Source organism: Lissotriton helveticus, chromosome 2_1 (assembly GCF_964261635.1).
Source record: "Lissotriton helveticus chromosome 2_1, aLisHel1.1, whole genome shotgun sequence".
Classification (NCBI taxonomy): Eukaryota; Metazoa; Chordata; class Amphibia; order Caudata; family Salamandridae; genus Lissotriton; species Lissotriton helveticus.
In genome coordinates this window covers 557,342,541-557,358,601 of record NC_136059.1, presented here as the reverse complement: position 1 = coordinate 557,358,601, position 16,061 = coordinate 557,342,541, and positions in this window count along the sequence as shown.

The following is a 16,061-nucleotide window of genomic DNA, read 5'->3' as shown; positions in this document are numbered from 1 at the left end:
CGCGGGATGTTAGTCGGTCCAGCCAACACCATCGCCCATTCCCTGTCAGTCCAATCCCTTCCCCTATCGGTCGCCCATTTCTCCCGGAGCTGTGAGGTGGAAGGTTGCGTGTGGATCAGTAGGGCCTGCGCCAGCCAATGTATAATGTGGGAGCCGTCGCCCATGACATGCAAATACTGTATGAAGTGATGCATCAGCAACTCCTCAGTTATATCGCCCCATGTGGCTGACAGCGTACGCATGAGGGACGCATGCAATAGGAATTGCCCGGCGGGGAGATCCGTGCTCGCGGCGAGGTCCGCAAAAGAAAGCAGCGCACCGTCAGCGTAGAGGTCTCCCAATGTTTCCACTCCTGCCCGCGACCAACTGGCTAGAAGGGCCTGCGTCAGCGCTCCAGAGGCTCCGGGAGTGCCCAGCAGAGGGAGTATCGGGGCATACGGCTTCGTTGCCCGGGTAAGCCGTAGGCATCGAAAGAAGCATCTGCGCGCCACCGCCAGGTGTAGTTGAGAGGGACAGGGGGTTTAGGTCAGAGGATGGAATAATGTGTAAACCTGCTTCTGGGTCCAGGCGGTGACATCCGTGGCAGTGTCGCCCAAGCCCCTACCGCAAAGCCATCCCGACACCCATTGCAGCTGTGCCGCCAGGTAGTACAGCTCCATGTTGGGAACCGCTAGCCCTCCCGTTTCAGTGGGCATGTACAACTTTGTCAGCGCCACGCGGGGGCGGCCCGTATTCCAGACGAGTCCTTGAAGCAGAACCTCTAGTTCCCGAAATACCTTGTTGGGAACATACGTTGGAACATTGGCGAAATAGTACAATAGTCTCGGTAAGACTATCATCTTAGCTAGTGCCACATGGCTTGGCACATTCAGAGGTAGGGTTTTCCAGAAGCCTATCTGGGAACGAATGGAGGCAATCGCCCGCATCAGATTTCCTTCCAGGGCATCTGTTGGGTTCCGGTAGATGTGGATACCCAAATAGCGGAATGTGGTGGGGTACCAGTGTAGCCTCTCACCTCCGAGGCGGATATCGCTTTCTGGCGTATCTGGGCTGAAGGAATAGGCTCCCGACTTGGACCAGTTGACCCGCAATCCCGACATATCCTCGAAGGTTCGGAAAATGTCACTGAGAGATCTCGGGACATTGGTCAAATCCCTGACGTATAGTAGCAAGTCGTCTGCATACAGTGAGATCACATGGATTCCATCTGCCATCGGGATTCCCCACTCCTCTCCTTGCATCCGGAGGATCGTGGCCAGGGGTTCCATGGCCAAGGAGAACAGCAGGGGGACAGGGGGCAGCCCTGTCTGGTACCCCTCCGCACACGAATGGCTTAGGAGAGCAGTTTGCCAGTGCGGACTCGGACCGTGGGCCCTCGATAGAGCAGGTCAACCATGGTCTCATAGCCGCCGCCCAGTTTGTATTTTTCCATCACCGCCCTCAGGTACGGCCACTCAACAGAATCGAATTTTGAGGTCCAACACTAGGCACCCCGCCCGTGGCCAGCGCCGCACGGCATATTCTTGTATACGGAACAAGCGACGGATGTGAGAGGTGTGGCACCCTGGAACAAAGGCATTCTGGTCATGGTGCACCAGGAGTGGGACCAGGGGGGCCAGTCGTCGGGCAAGGGTGGAAGCAAGAATTTTATAGTCTGTGTTCAAGAGGGCCAGGGGGCGATAGGAGCCCATTCGCGTGCCGTCCCTGCCAGGTTTAAGTATGGATATCAGATTGGCTTCATTTAGCGTGGGATGGAGAGAGGAATCCTCTGCGGCTGCAGTGAACACTTTCAGGAGCTTAGGAATGAGAATGTCCGAACCGGCCTTATAAAATTCGGCCAGTAAACCGTCCGGGCCGGGGGATTTGCCATTGGATAAGTTAAAAATTGCCTCGCGGAGTTCCTCGGGGGCTAGCGATGCCCCGAGTTTGTCTTGCTGCAAAATGGTCAGGTGTGGCCTCCTTAGGGCTGGTGAAAAAGTGTGTTTTGTCCTGCGCCACCACCCGTAATTTTGCGGGGAAGAGTAGCGAATATTTGAGGTCGGCCTGTCGTAGCCGTCGCTTCACAGCCAGAAAGGAGTGTCTTTGCCGTTGCACCTGCACGGTATAGTCGGGAAAAAACATGACTGTGGCATTGTCGATCTGGATGTCGCCAAGTTTCCTGGACTCGTGCAGAATCGTGTCACGATCTCTGTAGTTAATGATGCGGAAGATGAGAGGTCTGGGGTTGGATCCAGGAGGAAGGGGTCTCGTGGGGACTCGGTGTGCGCGTTCCACCACAAAATGAGGCGACAGCGTGCCCTCCGGCAGCAGGTCTCGCAGCCAGTCTTCCACTCGACGAGTGGGATCCATCCCTTCCCATTTCTCCGGGATGCCTACTAGTCGGATGTTGTTCCTTCGCGCCCATCCTTCCGCATCCTCAGCGCGTTCCTCCAAGAACTCTACCCAGTTGAGCAGGTCTCGAATATGTTGGTCTGCTTGGCTCACCGTGGGTTCCAGCACCGCCACCGCGTTCTCCAGGGTCGTAGTGCGATCTTGTAGCTTCTTATGGTCGGCTTTGAGGTGGGTTAAGTCAATCGCCACACCGTCTATCTTGGTCTCCAGGGAGGCACGAGTCTGCTGGAGGGACTCTTCCAGCCGCTCCATGACAGCCAGAACATTGTCCAGCTTTGACGTCACCTGTTCCGCATCCATCCGGGATACTGACTTCGTCAGTTTTCCCTTCGTCGACGTGCCTCCGGTGCCGGTTCGTGTCTTCTCCCCCCCAGACATGGACCAGGCGGGGCAGTTACACAGGTCCTACACACAAGAGGACCAACCCAAGGTGCAGCACTAGCAAGCAAGTAAATGTAAATGTAAATGTACAGGAATTTATATAGCGCAAATCACCAAGCGGTTTCTAAGCGCTTGCTTAGGGAACCCGTCCTGGTATTCCCCTGAGAGATAACCCCGGCAGGGTATCCGCAAGGTGAAAGCCAGGCATCCCGCCGCGAGGGGCCGTTGTGGAGATTAAGCAAGCTATTGCCCAGAGTCGCAGAGTGTGAACCCGTGAATCGAGTAGGCACCGTGGCGAGAATTGTCGAGTCCATGGACATTTTAGGACTCAAGACCCCGCTGAGCCGGGAATTGAACCCTGGTCCCGGGCTGACCTCTGCTTCCAGGTCTGCCTCCTCTAACCAGTGAGCCACACTTCTCCACAAGTATGTGGGTTTTCGGTGGGTTAGGATCCACAAGTTCAGTCCTGGCTTAGGGAGGCGGTATCAGCAGTGGTATCATAGAGTCCATGCAATACCGCGTCCGTGGGGCCGGCTCTAGCGTCGAAGTCAGCCCGCGGGTGCGCAGGCAGGTAGGGCAGGTAGCGAGGGCCCTTCGCAGAGACACAGATGAGGTTATGCGATAAATGGAGGCATAGCAGCTGAGATGGACAATCCGTTCCCCAGCAGTCGGTCAGCAAGCGTCCAAGCAGGGCCACCCCACACCACTGCCCCACAAGGATAACCTCGTTCTGTTGACCCCCGAGGTGTGCGGTGTCCACGAAAGGGGTCGGGGGTCGCAGGGTTGAGCTTGGCTCCAGGGGGGTCCTTCTGCCAGTGCGTGTTCACGGATGAACCAGCTCTCCCGGCCGTAGAATGATCAGGAGCTGGAGCGGCCCAGCGATCCCCAAGCGGGGGCCGCCTCCAGCAGTACTCTCCCAGGGAGTCCGGTGCCTTCAAGTGTGGGCCCTCACCGCCATGGGACAACCCGCATCCTCTCGGCCCCTCCAGGTGTATTGTGCCTTATAGGCGAGTGGCCAGTTGTAGCGTGGCATACTCGTGCAGACAGGCAGCCCTCTCCTCGCTTCTACCGGTTCTGCCGGCACTCCAGGTGCGAGAGCCTCCGCAGCCGGTTAGTGCGTGCCCTTTCGTCCTCCCGGTTCCGACCCCAAGGCAGCGGGCAGCGCCGCTCACCTGGTCCGGTGCGTCCGCCATGGCCTTCAGGCGCGTTGCTTCATTCTCCGCATCCGGCCCGCGGATCCTTGTCGTTTCCGTGGCGTTGGGTCCGCCTTCGCCAGTGTCGAGGCCCGGTGATGGCATTGAGCCATGGCGTGGGGGGCGATGCACCCATACAGTGTTGGCGCCAAGGGGGGGGGGGTCTGTCTGCACCGCACCCTCGGTCCCCACAGGTTCAGCAATGAATGTGGTAGGCCGCAACTCCCAGGTCCGGCGCATCGGGTAGGGGCGCCTATCCGTCGTCGGGGTGTGTGGTTATTCCCCGCCTTCGGACAGTACCTCACTCCCCGCTCACAGGTCCTCCCTGTGTCTTCTGGGGTATCGGACCACGTCTAAGCCCAGCCGGGCACACCCTCCGCCACGGCCTCTGCCGTCAGAGCCCAGTATGCAGCGTCACGCACCTGGCCCCATGCAGTCCACGGGAGCTCCACTGTAATCCCTCGGTGCCACCTCAAGGTCCGTGTAGTGTCGAGCGGGGGGGAAGGAACACTGCGATGCAGAGGAAGCCATCCAGTAGTGCAGCGGTAGGAGGCGGGAGGAGATATCCGGTCCTCCCCTGCAGGCGCCGCAGGCCACCGCGGAGCGTCTTGTAGGCCGCAGCGTCAGGCCCAGATTCTCATTCAAGGCCACGGCCTCTCGCAGCCAGGCGCCCCAGGAGAGCAGCAGCTGGGGTGGCTGCGTTCCTTCAGTCGGGCCGGTGCTGGGCCCGGTGAGCAGCTGGCCCCAAACTTGGACGGTGGGTGGGCAGGGGTTAGTCAGGGGCTCACCAACAGTTTCGGACAGCTCAGGATATCTGGGTCGGAGAAGCGGCCTGGGAAAGGGGAGCCCTGATCAGAGCTCTACCCTAGTGCGTCCTACGCCATTGCGTGCCAAGCCACGCCCCCCTCTTTTGGAATGTTCATGATATTCTCCAATCATTTTTTCCCTGGATCAGTTGATTCTTCAGAATCTAGCAGAGGATCAACAGACAATCTTAGAGTGACTTCTACAATTGGAAGTGGAAAGAAATTCAGTGCTGAAAAGTTTATCTAAGTCCTACAGGTTTGTTTCTGTAGTATTCTCTACTGCTGTTTTAGCTGATGCTATAATGTCACAGTGTTAGTGCATGCTTAGAATGTTACTGTTTTAAAGATTAGAACTGCAATTGTACTGTTATGACTGTACCTGGCAAGTGATGACCTGCAGCTGTGTAGTTCCTGACAATAAATCTCTTCTACTCTCAACTGTGTTGGAGTGGATTACCACAGTTTCTTTCTTTTTTTCGGAGAAAAGGAACTCATGTACTAGGCATTTGTGAAGTTCTAATTCAACTCGCATGACTGGCTGAAATTCCTAAGTTTGAAGTTTCACTGACTTACATTTTCGACTGTAGGCTGTGCCTCTGGTGAAATCCTCCTTTTTTATGCAAAAAAATATCCAGTAAAAAGACTATTTCTTGGAGGTTTTTTGTCAAAATATTTTCCTAAAAAAAACATACATTTTTTACAAATAGGTGAACCCACATTGGGGAAAAAACAAAAGCTACGGATCAGGTTGTCAGCTTGGTTTGAATGGGAGCTTCGTCCTAGTACAGCAGATTTAGTGCAAGTTTTGAAATTTCTCTCACAACTGATTGACAAGGACAAGTCTTGGGAATCAGTGATCTTCGTTGGTCACCTTTCTGTGTTGAGAAGTGGCCTGGGATAACAGCCATACGTGTGTCACTTTCTTAATATGATACGGTCGATTAGATATCTTTTTAGTAAATTCTTGGAACTCTAGGATGTGAAAAGTTCCTCAACATGCTCAAGTGATAACCAAACAATGAGTCTCTGTCATGTGTGCCCCCCTTGGGTAAACTCACCAAGCCAGGTGTGTGCTCTCTTGCATCTATCTAGGATGTCAGAGCAGAGATTTAGGGGTCATTTAGACTCTGATGAGCAGCTTGCCAGCCACCAGGTCAGTGGAGGCCCTTGCCTCTTCCACCCTGAACCATGTTGTGAGATCTCAGTTTGTCTGACTCAATGACGGTACCTCCTGACATATTGATGGGCATCCATGGTGGGTATCCTTGCTATGATGGCTTCAACAACAACCACAATATTTGCTTAAGTAGAATGGTTTTCATTTCTGACATATTGTGGTTATCCACTGTATGACTGTACCTAACTCTGGTAAAAAGTTGGTTATGCTATAATGACAGTAATGCAATTCTTGGCATATTGTGGGCATGCATTGTAAAATGACAGCCACCCCTGACATAATGTATACAATGCAATATAGTGGTACTTATTAGCATATCCTATGGAACCGTGGGACGATGGGTACCTCTTCTGGTATAATGTTGGCCTATATATTATGTTATATTATATATATTATGGCAGTCATTGGTGGCATACTGTGGTCAAGCCTGGCGTGATGTTCGCTCTTGGGGTAATGCTGGGTAATGCTGGCGCTGGCTAAATCATGGTAATTTCTGCTATATAATGGGCATCCATGCTATGCAGGTCTCAGGCACTAATGTAAATAGCTTTGAATACATTAAAGTTAGAGCATGCCCAGAAAAGAGAGGGACTGGTGCAGGTGGACATACACAGTGTATACACTAGTGAATATGGTTATCCAACACCCTCTCCAAAATCCTGGATACCTCTGGGCCGAAGCCTGGGTTTTGGAGAGGTTCTTTTGTTTGTAAATTTGTAGCACAAAAATAGAGAGTCATGATTTTGTGTCAACCACCTGCATCGCTGAACCTTTCTGTTGCGAACTGCTAGGGTGCTTTTTTGTTGTTGTTTTTTTAAGAATCCAAGCTCATAACTAGTTAAGGGAGCCAGAAGAAGATCCAAGGACCTCTCGCCAGGGCAATAGTAATGTTTGAAACATTAACTGTCAGAGGCTCGAAAGACACGGGCACTCTAGATGGGTTGATAAGGGACATGTGGTAAGAGGGCGGTCCAACAGTGTTTCAGTTGGTCATCACCATCACATCGATATTGTATAAAATAATAAAAAAGCTAAATAATAAAAATACAAAAGTATGTAATAAATATATGACATCAGATAAAACCATAAAAAAGAGAATACATAGAAAAAGCAGTATTTAAAGTTCAGATCATAAGCAAAAGTTACATTAATATTAAAATAACATTTCCCCACCATATTCCTCAATCTAACAGCAGCCAGTAAAAACGTGAGCACCATCATGCAGATATGTTCAGATTGCAGTAACTGCAGATAATACAATGCGGGTGTGCACTATTCAGGGACTGAAGCAGTGGTATGAGAAGTTGCCTCCTATGTACAGCATACAATCGACAAAAGGTCAGGAAATGTAGCATGGATTGATTAGATTTTGTTTGGCCTTTTTTCCAAAGGTTTCACGGGAAATGTATCACTCCAAAGGTAATATGTGCTCGTATCGGTAGTAATGGCAAGAGCTAGTGCTTCATACTTACTTAGCTCTATGTCCTTAACACAATTCAGATATCCCTTTCCAACAGGCAGAAAAAAACATTGATTAATTTGCTTCTGCTTCACATGGCCTCGGCTACATGCATATGTCTCTATCGTCAAATTCTTCTGCGTTTTCATTAATATTAATATATACTTCAGTTCAATATATCTTGTTCTTCACTCTTCTGCTCTTTGTGCAACTAACTGTATTTATTTATTTTCCCAACTTCTTACAACGCGTTCCGACGTAATTCTAACTATTCTAAATAAACTGCAACTACCGAAGAGCGCTCACTTTTTATCTGAAGGTAACGATCTCATAGAAAAGTAGTGTTATTTATACACGCGAAATCATCGTGGAAATATCCGACATCTCTCAAAGCGTTTTAACAATCACTGGCGGGTTTTGCTGTACTTCTTAATCAGAAGTGTAAGGAAGACATCATCCCTTTCTAAAACCACGGCTTCCTCCCGTGTGCCTACATTCGGGGCAGCAACGCGAGCAGCGTGTCAAGATAACGAGGATGTTTGTTTCTTAAAGCAGAAACCGGCAGAAAGTATAGTAAAGTGTGAAGGCGAAAAACTCCGGTCAGGATGGCATATAACAGTCCTAGTGTGCCATCTACTGGTAAAAAAAAGTAATATTTTCTAACAAGAAATGTTCTACATCAAAGTCGCTTGTTTTGTATTTTTGTCTCAGTTGAATGATCTGTGCTTTTTGTATGATGAGTGCATACTGTATGGAACTTGAAGTTGCTGCTGGAGGAAGCTATTAAGGTGACGTTCTATTTGCTGTAAAGGTCAGCCTCTATCCAGAAACGTCCCGAGTTACCTAAAAGCTGCCCAAGAGACCGCAGTCGAAGCCGGGCGTGTGGCAGGGAGGTCGAGAGCAGGTCGAGAAAGAGTATTAGGATTACCAATCAAGAACCGAACCATTACCCCCTCATTACTTCCTTATACCCCGAGAGTCTAGCAAGGCAGGCACATTCAGCACTGGTTGCCTAAGGAAGCCCGCCAGAAAGACAACATTGAGACACCCACGAAGAAGGGCCGATTCCACCCAACTTTAAGTCCCAGGTGCCAGTGCTAAAGCAAGTAAGCACTAGAATCCCAGAAAACAGAAGGCCTCATTCAGTGTGCCCAGTACCCCCCCCCCGCCCAAAAAAATAGAGGAGAGTAGACGCCCACAACAGCAACCAACAAGAGGCGACACAAATGAGTCAAAGGCAGCCACCAGTCTTCGAACCATTAGGCAGATACAAGGTGCGAAAAAGCCAGAACACGAGGTTCCCTAGCAAAGTGGGCACACACCAGGCCAAGCAAATAAGCCAAGGAAAGTCACGCTCACTGTTAGAAATGGGGGTCTCTAGTTGGTAGGTGCCTTTGTCCAAGTAGGAACCTGTAATGTCCTTATTTTCCCCACAGGATACACTGAGGCAGGTAGGTGTTTAACACAGGTTTATTTCAATCACAAATTGTACATAACGAGCTAAGGGCGCCGAGCGTCTAACTGCGCCGAGCTCCGGTCGCCAACTGCCGCTTTAGCATTCGCGCCTTTCACTTTTCGCTCTGTTGCGCATGCGCCGCCTCTCCGCTCTAGTCTAGCGCGTGCCGCGTCATTGCGTATACGCGCATAGACTAGAGCGCATACCACATATCTCCCCCCTTTAATGAAAACAAGGATAAGGCGTTCCCCCCCAAAAGGTTGAGTGTCCTCCAACTGTGAAAGTGTCTTGGTGGGGCACCCAGAGGGGCAGAAACCAGCTAGTGTCCTTCCACCTCAAAGTCTCTATAACGAGAGGGCATGATAACTGCCCTTCCGCTGCGGGTGTGTCTTACCGGCATGTTCTCTCCCACTTCTGCCTCTCCTCGGGACACCCCAGCTTCTCTCGCATCTGCTCTCTGTTCTGCATTCGCCTGTACATCACCACCGTCGGAGATCCTGGCTCCCCGGACTTCCGCTTCACTGTCCTCCCTTGCACCTACTACGGGGTTGTCTGTGCCGTGCTCCGAGAGGGCTCTGGCCTCCTGGTGATTCATGCAACTCTCTTCCTCCTCGACCTTGGGCCAGACTAATATTTTGTTGACTCTGGCCATGCGGTCTTGCGACCAGACCTTCCCGTCACTGAGAAGAGCCGCCCTACCACGCACCTCCTTGACTTGTAGTGGCTGGCTAAATTTACTTTCGCCTTTCTTTTGCAGAGTGGGGAGTTTGATCCTAACCCACTCCCCTTTTTCCAAACCCGTGTCCTTCGTGCTGCGTCGCTTGTCATAGTGGGCTGCATAGACCTTCTGGGCCTTCTCCAGATTGTGTTGCACCACCGCTGGGGACCACTTGCTGGTGATGGTCTTCTCCCTCCATGCTACATTGTCCCGGGTGAAGGGATAACGTCCCCTAAGTACTTGGAACGGACTATACCCCACCACCGAGGGCGTTATCCGGTAGGCCCACAGCATGTTCATCACTTCCAACTCCCAGTCTTTTCCTTGCGATATGGCTGCCTGAATGGAGCCCATGAGCACCCTGTTAAACCTCTCAACCTGGCCGTTGCAAGCTGGATGGTACACAGCCGTGTGTTTCACCTCGATCCCATTCCTCTTCATGTATCTCCTCCACTTGTCCGACACAAATTGCGGTCCATTGTCACTGAGAATGGATTTGGGTATTCCCTCTCTGAGGAACACCGAGGTTAGGAACTTAAGGATCGTCTCCGTGTCCATCGACTCTTGTATGTCCACCTCCGGCCATTTGGAGTACTTGTCAATTATCACACAGATGTACTTATTCACACCTCTGCTGTCCAACACAGGCCCCAGAATGTCAATGGCCACCTCTTCCCACGGGCCTTGCGGTGTGTCGAACTTCCCCAGAGCTGGTCTGAGTGGGCGAAGCACCTTATCTGCTCCTTGGCACTGTTCACACTCCCTCACTTGTCTCTCAATGTGGGTATCCATTCCTGGCCACCAATACATCTGCTTGACCAGCGCTTTGGTTTTTACAATGCCCAAATGCCCCTCATGGAGCAATTTCAGCAGCCTGGGTATCAGTGTCACTGGGGGCACCATTTTCTCTCCCCTGTACAAGAATATCCCTGAGTCACTCAGGGACAATTCTTCTCTTATTTCATAGAATCGTCGCACACCCTCCTTGAGCTTCTTCTTGTCCGGCCACCCCACGGTAAGGTGTTTCCTTACTTCCATCTTTTCCTCATCGAGCTCGTAAGCCGCCTGCCATTCCTGTGCACTGATTGACATTTCGTGATCCTCCATGCTGGCAACCATCTCCTCTGTGTCCGGGGTCTCACCCGGCGCCTCCTCCATTGCGGCTGCCCGGCTGAGGTAATCAGCTACCTTGTTCTGCGTTCCTGGAAGATATTCAACATCATATGTATAGTCAAGCAACTTCAAGGTCATTTTCGCTATTCTCGGGGTGGCGGTGTCATGGCCCGATGATGTCAACACTTTGATGAGTGGCTTGTGATCCGTTTGAAGTCTGAATCTCGTGCCCCATATGAACTGGCGAAACTTACTCAACGCCCACGTGACCGCCAGCATCTCCTTTTCAATTACGCTGTACCTTTGTTCCGTCGGGGACAGCGCCCGGGATGCAAAACTGATCGTTTCCCTGGCACCATCTTCCCTGTCTTGCGCCAAGACGGCCCCCAAGCCCTTGTCGCTTGCGTCTGTTGTCACCACAGTTTTGCCGGTGGGGACATACCCTTGCAATGGGATGGCATGGCTGATACAGTCTTTAATGGACTCGAATTCAGATTGGGCTTCTGCGTCCCATTCGAATTTTGCATTGTTTCTGATTAGTTGTCTCATCCTGTATGTTCTAGTGGCAAAATGTCTGACAAACCGGCTGTAATACTCGGCCATCCCGAGGAATGTCCTCACTTCCTCTTTGGTAGTTGGGGCCTTGGCTTCCTTTATTGCTTTCACATTTTGCTCCTTCGGTGATATGCCATGCGTCCCTATCTCGTGCCCCAGGTAGGTCACAGAGCGGGACCCTATTCTACACTTGCTCCATTCCGCCGTCAATCCTTTGCCTTGCAGCACTCCCAGCACTCGATGTAGTTTCTTATCGTGCTCACTTTTGTCGGAGCCCATCACTAGGATGTCATCTTGGAAGTATTGCACTCCTGAGATGTCCTTAAACAACCTGTGCATAAGCTTTTGGAACACAGCCGCAGCGGATGCTAGGCCGAATGGCATTCTCCTGAATTGGTAGCATCCAAAGGGCGTTATGAAGGCTGTGTACTTCCTACTCGACGGATGCAGTTCTATCTGGTAATACGCAGACGTCAGGTCTATGGTGGAGAAGTGGGTGATGCCTTTTGTCCTAGCCAGCATCTCATCTATTCTAGGGAGCGGGAACCTCTCCACTATGAGGTTTTTGTTGAGCTCCCTTAGGTCCACGCAGAGTCTGACCTTGCCATTGGGCTTCTTGACCACTACCAAAGGCGATAGCCATTCCGCACTGTCCACTGGTTCGATGATGTCTTGCTCTTCTAGCTTCAGTAGTTCTTGGCGCACCGCCTCACTCGTGGACATCGGTATGTTCCGGACCTTATGCACCACTGGTACTGCTCCCTCCTTGAGGACCATCTTGTGCACAAATTTGTCCAGTTTGCCAACCGTGCCCTCAAAGACCTTGGGGTATGCTGCCTTCCAGTCTTCCTCCTTCGAGAGGGGCCATTCGTCTGTTAGCAAAATCTGTTCCTTCCCCCCAGGATTGAGTATGATACCGAGGTCACCTGCATCTCTCCATCCCAGTACTGACGGGCCTTTTTCTGCTACATACAGGGTGCACGTGGCTGACCGTCCTCTGAACTCGAACTCCAGGTCCCTGCACCCAACCAGGGGGATGGCATTCTCGGTATACGAGATGGGTCTGATGTCCGGTGGCATTAGGTCAGGTCCTATGACTGGCGCGAAGTCCTCTTCCCATATCGACCTTTGTACAATGGTCCAGGGGGACCCTGAATCCACGGCCACATGTACTTTGACGCCCCCGATGAGCATGTCGGTGCGGGGCTTATCTCTTCGCTTCCCGGACACGTCCAGCACTTGATCCTCTATGCACAGGACCAGATCATCTTCATCCAAGTCGTCTTCCTCACTTACGTCGGCCGTGGCTGCCTCGATGCACTTAACAGTGGACTTCGTCCCTTTCTTCCGGCAGACCTTTTCAAAGTGGCCAGTCAACCCACAGAACGAGCACCTGGCGCGGAACGCGGGACAACGCCTGTCCTGGGCCGCGTGTGCTGCACTGCCGCATCTGTAGCATGCGAATTTTGTTCCCGGGCCGGAGCGAGCCATCTGTTTCCCCGACCCTCTTATATCCTTCCTCTGGTCTCCGTAATTGCTTTTGGGTTTGCTGGATTGTGGTGCCTCATCAATCTTGTTGATCATCTGTCTCTGCCCACTTTCCCGTTTTGCCGCGTCTGCGCCTCTCTTCGACATTTCCGCCTTTTTGACCATCGCCACCACTTCTTTCAGGGTTGTCTCGTTCATTGCCCATAGCTTGTCTTGAACCGACCTACTGGTGGTGTGCATTACAATTTGGTCCTTGATGTATTCATCCTGCAGGTTCCCATACCTACACGTGATCGCTAGCCTACGAAGGGCTGCCACATAATCATCAATGGACTCTCCCGCCTCCTGTTTCCGCTGTTGGAAGTTATAGCGGTCTATCGAGACGCAAACCGCTGGGCGGTAATGACTGTCCAGGTCGTCTAGTGCATTCACAAAAACATCCGTCTCCGTTGCACCCCTCTCCTTGGGCACCAGGTTCTTAAACACCCTCACCCCTTCCGGGCCTAAGTTGTGGAGCAATAGTCTCTTTTTCCTTTCCGGCGTGTATTCACCTTCACTCTCATCTCCCAGAGCCTCAATGTAATTTAGGAAATAATCTTTCCAGTCTTCCCATTTTAGTTGGGGTTCACCTGGTCTAGGTAGGAACGGGACTGGCGCCATCAGGGCTGACGCTTGATTCGCCATTTTTCCTTCGCCTCTAGGTTCGCCTTCCTGGGCCCTCCGTTGGGTGGGTTCCCCAGACGCTCCTGCGCTTTCTGCCGTGTCACTTTGGCCCCTTGGGCTCCCTGGGGTATTGTCCCTCGCACTGTGCGCCGTCTGTGCGCTCTCCCCCCCTTCCTCTGGCTTGGGGGAGTCTCCCTTGGTTGCCAGGTTGCTGCCTGGGGGCTCCTGGAGTCTTGGGTCACACTAACCTGGCTTGTAAGGTCAGTGTTCGGTTTCTTGCCGTGCTGCTGCGCTGCTGCCACGCCCTTTGCTCTTCCTTGCCAGTGATTTGCCTTGCTGACTCGTGAGGGTGGCTGTGGGGGTGTTTGCTGTCGTCCACTGCACCTGGTGGTGCCCGGGTCCCAGCCTCGTCGCCACTGTAATGTCCTTATTTTCCCCACAGGATACACTGAGGCAGGTAGGTGTTTAACACAGGTTTATTTCAATCACAAATTGTACATAACGAGCTAAGGGCGCCGAGCGTCTAACTGCGCCGAGCTCCGGTCGCCAACTGCCGCTTTAGCATTCGCGCCTTTCACTTTTCGCTCTGTTGCGCATGCGCCGCCTCTCCGCTCTAGTCTAGCGCGTGCCGCGTCATCGCGTATACGCGCATAGACTAGAGCGCATACCACAGAACCCTTGCTTCTAGTCAGGGTAAGAGGGATACACACTTTAGATAAACCCTGCTTACCCCCTTGGTAGCTTGGCACGAGCAGACAAGCTTATCCCAAAGGCAATGTGCAGAGTATTTGTACTCAAAACACACAGTAATACAGGAATAACACCACAAATGGACATCACACCATTTTAGCAAACGTATCTTTATCTAAACTCAACAAGACCAAAACGACAAAAATCCAACATACAGGTAATAAGATATGACTTTAGAACAGTTACTGCAAAAATAAAGCTTGTATTAAACAAATGGTATACAGCAGGAATATCGATGTGGAAATATCGACAAGCAGAAATATCGAGGTAAGAATGTCGACTTTGTTAAATATCGACAAATTAAATATCGATGTTGTAAATATCGTTTTTTTAGAATAGCAGAAATATCGACATATTTAAATATCGTTGTAGTTAATATAGTTGATATAAATATCGATGTAATTAATATCAATATTATGTTTATGGTGGTATATTTGGATATTTTTTAATAGTTCTGTTAATAATTTTTTGATTTTTAATGTTTTTATGTGAGTAACAAAAGTAAAATTGTATTATTTTAAAATAATTTTTAGTAAATATTTTAGGAGCGGGTTATTTGTTTTATAGGGGATAAGAGTGGGTAGTAATTTAAAAATTGTGTGCTAAAAATATTTTATAAATTTACAAAATTAATGAAAATAAATTAAAATTTTGAAATTTTAAATTTGAAAATCGAAATTAATTAACATATTTAAAATGTTTATATTAAATAAAATGTGTGAATGTTTTAGTAGCGGGTTGTTGGTTATAGAGGGGATAAGGGTGGGTAGTAATTTAAAAATTGTGTTTTCAAATTTTATTTGTAAATTGACAATTTTAATGAAAATTATTTTGAAAATCGAAATTTGAAAATTAAAAGTCGAAATTAATTAATATATAAAAAAAATTATATTAAATACTATGTGTGGATATTTTATGAGTGGGTGAAAATAAATTTAAAATTCGAAATTTGAAATTTGAAAATCGAAATTAAATAATATATTTAAAATTGTTATATTAAATAAAATGTGTGAACGTTTTAGGAGCGGGTTGTTGGTTATATAGGGGATAAATTAAAAAATGTGTTTTAAAATTATATTTGTAAATTTACAATTTTAATGAAAATAATTTTAAAATTCGAAATTGGAAATTAATTAATATATATGTTATGTTATGTTATGTTATACTGGGGTTTTATATAGCGCACGGCTACTCAAAGAGTGTCCCGGCGCTTTGTTTTGCAAGCTATCTACAACACAACAAGAGGAAAACCGATAAAAACAGAAAGGAGACCAACGGAGCTCAGAGAAAAACTAAGAGGTGAAAAGCCAAGTTTTGAGCCCCTTCCTGAAGGCCAGCAAGTTTGGAATACTGCGCAGGGCAATTGGCAGCTTATTCCATAACTGGGGCGCCAGTAGTCTAAAAGAGCGGCCACCGATGCGTGCCCTCTTCACACGAGGCACTACAACAAGAGACAAGGATTCTGACCTCAGCGACCTGACTGGATGGTAGAAGGTCAGTCTTTTTTGGAGATATTTCGCACCGGAGGCGTGCAGGGCTTTGTGCGCCAGAGTCAGGATCTTAAAAATTATCCGCTTCCGGACAGGAAGCCAGTGCAGTGCCTCCAGGAGACCCGAGGCTCTAGTACGGCGAGATAGTCCAAAGATGGCCCGAGCTGCTATATACATTTTTTATATTAAATACTTAGGGGTCCATTAGGATGGCGGGCAGATTGCCCCCGCCAGGCAGGCGGTAGCCACCGCCGGCCTGGCGGGGGCAATCCGCCCGCCATCCTGACTAAAAACACCCCCGCCATATTATCATGGCATGGTTGGCCGCGGCGGACGGAAAGCCGTCCGCCGCTTTTCCGCCCCGGTCGCCTTGCGGCCGGGGCAGAAAAGGGTTTATATGGTGGCGGTGTCTATTAGACAC